This window comes from Solanum dulcamara, chromosome 1 (genome assembly GCF_947179165.1).
Source record: "Solanum dulcamara chromosome 1, daSolDulc1.2, whole genome shotgun sequence".
Lineage (NCBI taxonomy): Eukaryota > Viridiplantae > Streptophyta > Magnoliopsida > Solanales > Solanaceae > Solanum > Solanum dulcamara.
In genome coordinates, this window is record NC_077237.1 from 55,948,414 (window position 1) to 55,960,783 (window position 12,370).

Here is a 12,370-nt window from a genome sequence, read left to right on the forward strand (position 1 = left end):
TGCTGGATAATTAATTGAAATTATTGTTGTGTACGATACAATTTCATAACAACCAAAATGTGCCTAAGAAAGATTCATGGATCATTTACAATCATGAAAAATTTGCTTAAAATATCCTTTCCTCGTTAATTTGAGATATAATTAAGCTACCAGACGTTAGGGCTAAAGCTGTTGACATATTGCATTGCCTGTTGATTAAAGGAAAAGTTGATCTATGAATAGTTTGTCTTGGCTCAATCAGTGTCTACAAGGTCTGGCTAGGCTCCAAGAGTTTAAGGTGTCATGGCTCTATCAGTATCTGGCTAGGACCAGGACTCAACCATGAGTTATCCCTATCGATGCTTGGCCTGCAGGGTAAGCGGACGATGGGAGATATTTTAAATAAAAACAGCATTGATTAGTATACTCTAAAATAATATCCCTTGATAAAATCATTTTCTTAAGGTTACGTTAATTTAGATCATTGTAAACCTTCAATCAGAAAAATTTGTCTACCAAAAAGGAAATTTTGATTTTTGTCACTTATGGGCTAGACTGAGACGGTGGAATTTAACATTTACGTCCATCTTCTTTTTGCACGCAATTATTATTTTACTATCTTCTACCTACCTACATATCTATCTATCTATTTATATAATAGTTAAATATCGATAAGGTGATGTGTCACTTTTCTAAGGCCTAAAAAACTATTTATCTTTTTCTCCTTTTACTGAATTTTCTTCCTTCATTGTTTTCATTGCTCAATTTGTTTAATATAATTAAAAGAAATTCTATCATATTTACTACATGTAATTATATTATATAAGATATAAAAAACCCACCATCTATTTACCATCTCGACTTAAATAGCACATATCTTCAACTCCCTTCGACCTAATTTTTATGGCTTAACCAATTTATAAATATCAATCATATATGGAGTTGTTGGGGGTTCACTTCCATTTTCTCCTTGTTTTTATTTAGTATATATATCTTTTCCCTTTTTTGTGTTTTCCTTCATTTTTTCCCCCATAAATCATGTTTTTATTAGTATATATATCTTTTCCCCCTTTTTGTGTCTTGCTTCATTTTTTCCCCATAAATTATGTGTTTAATCATCAAAAGAAAAGTCATAGAAAAGGTGATGTGATAATATGACCATTACTTTGATGAAGATAAAAGATATTCTTCAAAATTTCTTTTTGTATCATAATCGACAAATACAAGTTCATCAAGATTAAGAACGAAGTTTGATAGTTGTAAGAGTCATCAAAAAGAGATGATCACATTAGTTTGGTACAAATTCATCAAGATGAAGAACAAAGTTGAACGATCTTGGAAAATTCATCAAGAGAGATGGTTATATTAGTTCGGTTAAGTAACATAATAAGACTTACCTAACTTCTCTCTCTAGAAACTCTTACCTGACCTCTCTATAAATCTAATGGTAATATGTGGGTCGGTAACAACTCTCTAGACATCCCCACCACCGAAGAATGAGCCTAATGGTAGATTACTCCTCCCACTTCCTAGCCCTTCCACTAGCTCCGCCCGATCGAAGTAACACGAAGACACAAACCAAAGACAAATACCTCCAAACTCCTATTACCAACACCCAAAAATCCAAATTAGAACAATGAGGAGAACCAGTCGGTTCATATTAACCAGGGGCTCAAAACATCCAAACAAAAATATGTTATATTATACGAAATCAAAACAACAAGAAATCGAAGATCAAGCTTCCTCCTAGGGCTCGTGAAATAGTTCAAGGAAAACCACTAGTGATCTTCACAAAAGAAGAACACAACATCGATCGTCATAGAGACCTGCAGATGGAGCATTATTAGCAAATTCTCAAGGACACGAACTGTAATTGGCCTTATCAAAGCAGTATTCAACAATAAAATTCAATTATAAGGTATAGTCAAAATTGGATCTTTTGATCTTAAACATGTCTTCATTAATGTTGAATTGAAGAGGATTACGAGAAATTATCCTCAAGGAAATATATTCATCTCAAAGAAGATATTATCATGCAACTCCAAAAATGAAATCATTTTTTAAACCATCTAAAAGAAACACTATAGTCCTTGTCTGGGTTACCCTTTCAGACTTCTTCCGGCAATTGTTTGAATGGAATGCCCTATGTAAAATTGTGGACCCTATTGGCTATTTATTAACCATGGACGAAGACACAACTACAAAAAGCAGACCCATAATAACTAAACTTAGAGTTGAACCAGAACTAGAAAACCCAGAATAAAGGAGGTCGTAGTTGAAATTAGGAATGCAGAAGATAGTTTAGAAAGGTTTACTTAGAAGGTGGAATATGATGACCTACCAGAATTTTGCAGTCAATGAATGATACAAGGACATTCAAATGAAAACTGTAGTTTTGTTATAGAGAAATCAAACAAATAAAGCCGCAAGTGATAAAGGAAGAAATGATGGAAGGACGGGAAGCCATGGTCAGACTTAAAATGACGGACAACAACCAACAAAGAAACCTGAAGTTGCTGTAGCCAGCCATCAAGTAACAAATTCTTAAATAGAAAAAATCCAAAATAATGAAGATGAAGGAGGGAAGTGTCACGCCCCGGGAGGGTACCCTAGACGTAACCGACACCAGAAGGCCATTTCTGACCTCCGAACGAACCACCTGGTCCAGTCACACATTCATTCAATCACATTCTCTTAGCGGAAACTCAATTAAAGAAATGCTATTCATATATAGGGGCTGAAGGCCAAACATTTACAACCCAACAAGACAATAAAGTAAGACTCTTCAAAATAACAGTTCGACCTCCCCACACTCCAGTCTATGAAGCCTCTATCAAAGTCTAAGAGGTGCCCATGACAAGTCCATGGCTACCAACAATCAAAATAAAGGAAAGGTCAACAAAACTATACATGAAGGCTTAACATCCTCCAGAAACTAGGAGGACTCACCAACTAGCTGAGAGTGTATGTGGATCTTCAACGGAGCGCCGGTTGATGATCTCTAGTACTTGTCTCTGCATCATGAAATGATGCAGGCCAAATGACATCAGTACATGGAATGTACGAGTATGTAAAATGGCTGAATACAACGAACATCAAGAAAGAATTAATCAACTCGGAAGCTCAACTCAAGAGGAATAATAACTCAATCAAATGTCCTAAGTCTAAAACAAGGATATGATTTAGACGGGACCAATCACATACAATTCAACTCAATCTGACTCAGAGTACTATCAAGACCTATTTGAGAGTTTCTCTTATCCGACAACCATCACTTATGAGCCAGTGAAGGTACAACAAAACGACGTTGTTGCCGCGCCCGTTCATACTTTACCAGGGTATGAACGAATCAAACACTCATGGATCCAATCCAACCAAGTCCTATAATGTCAGGACAAATCTCTCGGGGAAGCATTCGACTTTAACGGTTCAATCCCCCCTACGTTTGGCAACATAGGTATTGGGTTCGAGTAAGGACTATACTCTTGCCTAATTCAGTGCTCGATACTCCTCCCAAGACTCAATGCTCATAAAACTCCATCCAATCAACTCAATCAACTCATATCGACAAGTCTCGTTACAACTTTGTCATCTCATCAACTCTATCACAATCACATCTTTCTCAATCGTACTATCCGATCAATCTCAAGCATATCATTCAAAGAAATTTAAATGCACATATGTAGCATCATCTAGATGTAATCAATCATTTCTTTCATCCATTTGAGGAATCTTTTGAGGCTTATCACCATTTCAAGACTTTAAATTGACATTTCATATTGAACAACATTTTCAAGAAAATAACATCCTTTATCATAATCTACATAGTTAAGAAGATAGATAAAACATATTTCACAACTCATTTCTTCATCAACTCATACTCACATAAGGGCTCATTTTTGGAACCTCTTAGCTCAACAACATTGACACATATAGAATCAAATAAATAGGGGACAAGTTCATACAAGCATAAACTATACCAAGAAACTCTATTTTCATGAACATCTAACCTCAAAGCAAGAATAGGGCACATGGGTGGACTCAACCCATGTTTTGGATAGCCTTACATACCTTAGTGAAGACTTGGAGAAAATCTTGATATTGGGTCTTCAATGGAGGACTCAAATCTTGAAGCTCTTGGGACAACTCTTTGTTGAGAATGGAGAAGAAGAAGAAAAAGGAGAGAAGCTAGCGCTTTTTAGAGAGAGGGTGAGGCTACAAAATGTGTTCCCAAGAGACCAAGGGTAACATATATATAATTTGGGTAAGTTCCCAAATTGCCCCTCCTCAAAAGTTCTGAAAATAGGCTAAAAATGCACCTGGCGCGATAGTGGCGCGTCGCGCCATTGCGGCGCCAGACTGAATTCGCCTAAAACCTGCACACCTCGTAGTGGCGCACCGTGCCAGAGACCAAACTACTGAGGCATGTTTCTGGCGCGATAGTGGCGCATCGCGCCCTTACAGCGCCAAGGCCAAAGTTTCTGGATTCTGGAAAATTGGCCTGAAAAACCCTGCACAACTTTTAGTGGCGCGTCACGCCAGGGACCAAACTACTGAGGCATGTTCCTGGCGCGATAGTGGCGCATCGCGCCCTTATAGCGCCAAGGCCATTTCCCCCAGCAGTTGCAACCCAGGCCAAAAATGAAATTCCTGCCGTGCTAGTTCATCTTAGGATCGTCATATCTTTTGACTCTGAACTCCAAAATTTACGTTCTTGGTGGCATTGGAAAGAAGACTCGACGACCTTTAATTTGATAGGTCGTGGGCCACCCAGATTGATGTACTTCAAAAGATAGGGTCATTAAAAGTCGACCCTTATACGAACTCATCCTAAACTTAGCCACGACAGATCTTTGGACTTAGTTCAGCCCTAGGGGTCCTTGGTGACCCCGCATCACCTCTAACACTGCTCAGTCCCTCAGAGACTCATCTTAACTCACGAATATACTTCAAGATACTCGGGTTCGACCCTCCTCCCGAACACAGGAAGGGTCCGAATCTTTGGGAAAATTTTGAGGGGTGTTACATTATCTCCTCCTTGGGATCATTCATCCTCGAATGACAAGAAATCAAGAATATAATCGGGGTGCAAATCGCAATCAAAACTCAGTCATTCAATCAGTCAAATTCTCAATCAATTATCAATCAAGACTCAAGATGCGCAATTGAATTCAAATCAAGGAAATGGACATTACCTTCAACATTCTCATCGATAGGCACGAATAGATGGGGATATTTAGATTTTATGGTTTCCTCCGCTTCCCATATGGCTTCCTCAACAAATTGGTTCCTCCATAGGACTTTGACTGAGGCGACTTCTTTGTTCCTCAATTTGCGAATTTGGCGATCAAGAATTTGGACCGAAACTTCTTCATAGGATAAGCTATCCTTAATTCCAATGCTATCAATAGGGACTACCAACGAGGGATCGCCCAAGCACTTTTTCAACATCGAAACATGGAACACCGGATGAATAGAAGCTAGCTCTGAGGGTAACTCCAACTCATAAGCAACGCTCCCAATCTGCCTCAAAATTTGGTACGGACCAATATATCGAGGACTAAGTTTCCCTTTCCTTCCAAACCTCATGACACCCTTCATGGGTGATACTTTGAAGTACACCCAATCACCCACCTCAAACTCCAAGTCTCTCCTTCTCACATCGGTGTAAGATTTTTGGCATCTTTGGGCTGTCTTTAGCCTATCTTGGATAACTCTCACCTTCTCCATGGCTTGGTGAACAAGGTCAGGCCCAATCAACTCGGCTTCACCAACTTCAAACTACCCAATGGGAGATCTACACCTCCTCCCATACAAAGCTTCATAAGGAGCCATTTGAATGCTTGCATGATAACTATTATTATATGCAAACTCTATGAGAGGTAAGTGGTCATCCCAACTTCCCTTGAAGTCAAGTACACAGGCCCTCAACATATCTTCCAATGTCTGGATGGTGCGCTCCTCCTGGCCATCTGTTTGAGGATGGAAGGCTGTACTCAAGTTCACCCTCAAACCTAACCCCTTCTGAAAAGACCTCCAAAATTGGGAAGTGAATTGAGCTCCTCTGTCTGAGATAATAGACAAGGGAACCCCATGTAATCTAAAGATCTCCTGGATGTACAACTTTGCATAATCTTCTGCGGTATCAGTAGTCTTAACCGCTAAGAAGTGAGCTGATTTCGTCATTCTATCCACAATCACCCAAATGGAATCATGTTGCTTTTGGGACTTCGACAAGCCTGTAATAAAGTCCATGTTGATCATCTCCCACTTCTATTCTGGAATTTCTATGTTTTGGGCTAAACTACATGACCTTTGATGCTCAACCTTCACCTGTTGGCAATTCGGGCACTTGGAAACAAATTTCGCAACATCCTTCTTCATCCCACTCCACCAATAGATTTCCTTCAAGTCATGATACATTTTCGGGGAGCCTGGATGAATGGAGTACATGGAACTATGCGCTTCGGCCATAATCCTCTCTTGAACATCATCGACATCAGGTACACACAATCTACCTTGGTACCTTAACACACCATCTCCCTCTATGGTGAAAACCATCACCCCTTGTTTGTGAACCACTTCCTTCAACCGAAGGAGGACGGGGTCCTGATCTTGTTTCTCCTTTACCTCTGCTACAAGTGAGGACGTAGCCCTATCTCGAATATTTACTCCACCTTCATTATTCTCTTCGAGTCGAACTCCCAATCGGGATAATCTATGTACTTCCTTCGCCAATTCCCTCCTTCCCTCCTCCACATGGACAGTACTACCCATAGACAACCTGCTAAGAGCATCAGCAACAACATTAGCTTTACCTGGATGGTAGAGAATGCTCATATCATAGTCCTTGAGTAGCTCAAGCCATCTCCTTTGCCTCAGGTTGAGTTCCTTCTGGCTAAAGATGTATTGCAAGCTCTTGTGATCGGTGAATACATCAACATGCACTCCATACAGGTAGTGGCGCCAAATTTTAAGCGCAAACACCACAACTGCCAGCTCAAGGTCATGAGTTGGGTAATTCCTCTCATAAACCTTAAGTTGTCTTGAAGCATAGGCTATCACCTTCCCTCTTTGCATCAACACACAACCCAAACCAATTATGGATGCATAACAATAGATCACAAAGCCCTCTGTACCATCGGGCAAGGTTAGAACAGGGGCAGTGGTTAGCTTAGTCTTCAATTTCTGGAAACTCTCCTTACAAGCCTCGGACCATTGGAACTTAGCCTTCTTCTGAGTCAGCTTAGTCAACGGTGATGATATGGAGGAGAATCCCTCTACGAACCTTCGATAATAGCCAACCAAACCCAAAAAGCTTCTTATCTCTGTCGGAGATGTTGGTCTAGGCCAACTCTTCACTGCCTCAATTTTCTGAGCATCAACCTGAATACCATCTCCAAATATAATGTGGCCTAGGAAGGCCACTAATGCAAACCAAAATTCACATTTGGAGAACTTTGCATACAATACCTGGTCTCTCAAGGTTTGCAAGACGACTCTAAGATGATGGGCATGCTCCTCCTCATTCTTGGAGTAAACCAGAATATCATCTATGAACACAATCGTAAACATATCAAGATATGGCTTGAATACTCGGTTCATGAGATCCATAAAAGCGGCGGGGGCATTAGTCAACCCAAAGGACATGACCAGGAATTCGAAGTGGCCATAACGAGTCCGGAAAGCAGTCTTCGGAATATCGCCTTCTCTCACCTTTAACTGGTGGTAACCGGATCTCAAGTCTATCTTTGAGAAGCACGTGGCACCCTGAAGCTGATCAAATAAATCATCTATTCTGGGGAGAGGGTATTTGTTCTTTACGGTGACCTTATTCAGCTGCCTGTAGTCAATACACATTCTAAGGGACCCATCTTTCTTTCGAACAAATAGGACCGGAGCTCCCCATGGTGAGATACTCGGCCTAATAAATCCTTTATCTAATAAGTCTTTCAACTGCTCCTTTAACTCTCTCAACTCGAATGGGGCCATTCTATAAGGAGGAATTGAGATAGGATGGGTATCAGGAAGAACATCAATCCCGAAGTCGATCTCCCTATCAGGAGGGACTCCAGGCAGATCTTCAGGAAAGACATCTGGAAACTCGTTGACAATCGGAACCGACTCAAGGGATGGAGACTGAATGCTGTCATCTTTCACTCGGACAATATGATAAACACACCCTTTTGAGATTAGATTCCTGGCCCTAAGGTATGAAATAAACTTACCCTTAGAAGCAATAGGACTACCCTTCCACTCTATGACAGCCTCATTCGAGAATTTGAATGTGACAATCTGAGTTCTACAATCAATAGAGGCATAACAGACATAGAGCCAGTCCATGCCAAGGATCACATCAAAATCAACCATGTCCAACTCAACTAGGTCGGCCAAGGTATCCCTGTGATAAATGGATGCAGTGCAATCTCTATAGACTATCTCAGCTAAGACAGAATCACCGACAGGAGTGGCCACACTAAAAGGCTCAAGAAGACATTCAGGAATTTTATTGAATTTACTAGCCACATAAGGAGTCACAAAAGATAAGGTGGCACCCGGATCCATCAATACATAACAATCAAAAGAAGAGACTCGAATCATACCCTTCACGACGTTTGGAGAGTTCTCCTGATCTTGGCGACTACCCATGGCATATAGGCGGTTTGTACCTCTACTCGTACCTGAAGTAGTGCCCCTCTGATTACCCCTAGCTGGTGGTGCGGTGGAAGAGGACTGAGCCCTGTTCCCCCATGTTGGACACTCCTTCAGAAAATGGTCTATTTGGCCATATTTATAATAGCCAACCCTTCCCGCTCTGCATTCTCCCAAGTGGAGCCTACCACACTTGCTGCATGGTGGCTTTCCTCTCGTACCCTGAGTTACACTGGCCTAGAATTAAGAACCCTAGGGTCTGAAATTCTGACGACTCTGCCCCTGCCGATCATACCTATTCTGCGGCATAGGTGCGCTGGCGGTAGATAAGGCATGATTGGGAGGCCTCTTCTGGAAGAAGGACCTTTTGCCCTTGGTTTGCCTCAGTTCACCCTCAGGGCCCGCTAATTTTGCCTTCTTGCTCAGGTGCTCCTCTTTGTCTTTTCTTTTCTCATCCTCCACCTGTTGAGCATACATCATTAGTCTCGAAATATCCATGTCCGAGATCAACAATGCTGCTTTGCACTCCTTCTTTATATGTCCCCCTAATCCGGAGACGAACTTCCTCATCTTTGACCTCACATCAGGAATCATTTTTGGAGCATACCTGGACAGCTGGATGAACTTCAGGCCATACTCCTTAACAGTCATTCCCTCCTATTTCAGATTAACAAATTCCTCCACCTTCGCTTCCTTCAATTCTCGGGGAAAGAAGTGGTCAAGAAAAGCTCCCTCAAATTAATCCCACCTAGCAGGTTCAACATCTTCACCTCTACCTTGTTCCCATTGGTTATACCAAATGTTTGCCACATCTTTGAGTTGATAAGACACCAACTCAACCCCTTCGATTTCCGTAGTATGCATAGCTTTCAGAATCTTCCACATTTCATTGATAAAGTTTTGGGGGTCTTCATCGACCTTAGAACTCATGAATGCCGGTGGATTCATCTTTAGAAAGTCTCTAATTCTAGTGGCAGCAGATGGCTCTTGGGAGCTAGAGCTAAGAGTCGGCGAACTCTGATTACCACTTCGGACAGCCATTAGTTGCGTGAGCATTGCAATTGCCCCTCGAAATTCTGCCTCTGATGTGGGTGCAGGTGGAGTAGCTGGCACTTGGGGTGCCTCTGAGTATCTCGCAAGTCGGCCTCTAGCCCTTTCCGGGCATACCCCTGACTGGGGCATCTCGGCGTTGTCAATGTTTCTCTGGCTAGCCGTACGTTTAGGAGGCATTATCTGTAATGTACAAACGCACGAATTAGAAAGGAGTTTTATAGAGTTTAACTCTATCGCACAAGTTCAGAGTATGAAAGAAGTGAAATAATTCCTAATGTCCTATATCCTCCTGCTTATAAGTGTGGTGCACAACACACCCATAAGCAAGACTCTACTAGACACGGCTTCATAAACTCCCTAGGACACTTGAACTCTGTGCTTTGATACCATGTTTGTCATGCCCCGGGAGGGTACTCTAGATGTCACCGGCACCCGGAGGCCATTTCTGACCTCTTAGCGAACCACCTAATCCAGTCACATATTCATTCAATCACATTCTCTTAGCGGAAACTCAATTAAAGAAATGCTATTCATATATGGGGGCCGAAGGCCAAACATTTACAACCCAACAAGACAATAAAGTAAGACTCTTCAAAATAACTGTTCGACCTCCCCACACTCCAGTCTATGAAGCCTCTATCAAAGTCTAAGAGGTGCCCATGACAAGTCCATGGCTACCAACAATCAAAATAAAGGAAAGGTCAACAAAACTATACATGAAGGCTCAACATCCTCCGGAAACTAGGAGGACTCACCAACTAGCTGAGAGTGTATGCGGATCTTCAACGGAGCGCCGATTGATGATCTCTAGTACCTGTCTATGCATTATGAAACGATGCAGGCCAAATGGCATCAGTACATGGAATGTACGAGTATGTAAAATGGCCGAATACAACGAACATCAAGAAAGAATTAATCAACTCGGAAGCTCAACTCAAGAGGAATAATAACTCAATCAAATGTCCTAAGTCTAAAACAAGGATATGATTTAGACGGGACCAATCACATACAATTCAACTCAATCTGACTCAGAGTACTATCAAGATCTATTTGGGAGTTTCTCTTATCCGACAACTATCACTTATGAGCCAGTGAAGGTACAACAAAACGACGTTGTTGCCGCGCTCGTTCATACTTTGCCAGGGTATGAACGAATCAAACACTCATGGATCCAATCCAACCAAGTCCTATAATGTCAGGACAAATCTCTTGGGGAAGCATCCGACTTTAACGGTTCAATCCCCCCTACGTTTGGCAACATAGGTATTGGGTTCGAGTATGGACTATACTCTTGCCCAATTCGGTGCTCGATACTTTTCCCAAGACTCAATGCTCATAAAACTCCATCCAATCAACTCAATAAACTCATATCGACAAGTTTTGTTACAACCTTGTCATCTCATCAACTCTATCACAATCACATCTTTCTCAATCGTACTATCCGATCAATCTCAAGCATATCATTCAAAGAAATTTAAATGCACATATGTAGCATCATTTAGATGTAATCAATCATTTCTTTCATCCATTTGAGGAATCTTTTGAGGCTTATCACAATTTCAAGACTTTAAATTGACATTTCATATTGAGCAACATTTTCAAGAAAATAACATCCTTTATCATAATCTACATAGTTAAGAAGATAGATAAAACATATTTCACAACTCATTTCTTCATCAACTCATACTCACATAAGGGCTCATTTTTGGAACCTCTTATCTCAACAACATTGACACATATAGAATCAAATAAATAGGGGACAAGTTCATACAAGCATAAACTATACCAAGAAACTCTATTTCCATGAACATCTAACCTCAAAGCAAGAATAGGGCACATGGGTGGACTCAACCCATGTTTTGGATAGCCTTACATACCTTAGTGAAGACTTGGAGAAAATCTTGATATTGGGTCTTCAATGGAGGACTCAAATCTTGAAGCTCTTGGGACAACTCTTTGTTGAGAAATGAGAAGAAGAAGAAAAGAGAGAGAAGCTAGGGCTTTTTAGAGAGAGGGTGAGGCTGCAAAATGTGTTCCCAAAAGACCAAGGGTAACATATATATAATTTGGGTAAGTTCCCAAATTGCCCCTCCTCAAAATTCTGAAAATAGGCTAAAAATGCACCTGGCGCGATAGTGGCGCGTCGCACCATTGCGGCGCCAGGCTGAATTCGCCTAAAACCTGCAAACCTAGTAGTGGCGCGCCGCGCCAGAGACCAAACTACTGAGGCATGTTTCTGGCGCGATAGTGGCGCGTCGCGCCCTTACAGCGACAAGGCCAAAGTTTCTGGATTCTGGAAAATTGGCCTGAAAAACCCTGCATAACTTTTAGTGGCGCGTCGTGCCACGGACCAAACTACTGAGGCATGTTTCTGGCGCGATAGTGGCGCGTCGCGCCCTTATAGCGCCAAGGCCATTTCCCCCAGCAGTTGCAACCCAGGCCAAAAATGAAATTCCTGCCGTGCTAGTTCATCTTAGGATCGTCATATCTTTTGACTCCGAACTCCAAAATTTACATCTTGGTGGCGTTTGAAAGAAGACTCGACGACCTTTAATTTGATAGGTCGTGGGCCACCCAGATTGACGTCCTTCAAAAGATAGGGTCATTAAAAGTCGACCCTTATACGAACTCATCATAAACTTATCCACGACGGATCTTTGGACTTAGTTCGGCCCTAGGGGTCCTT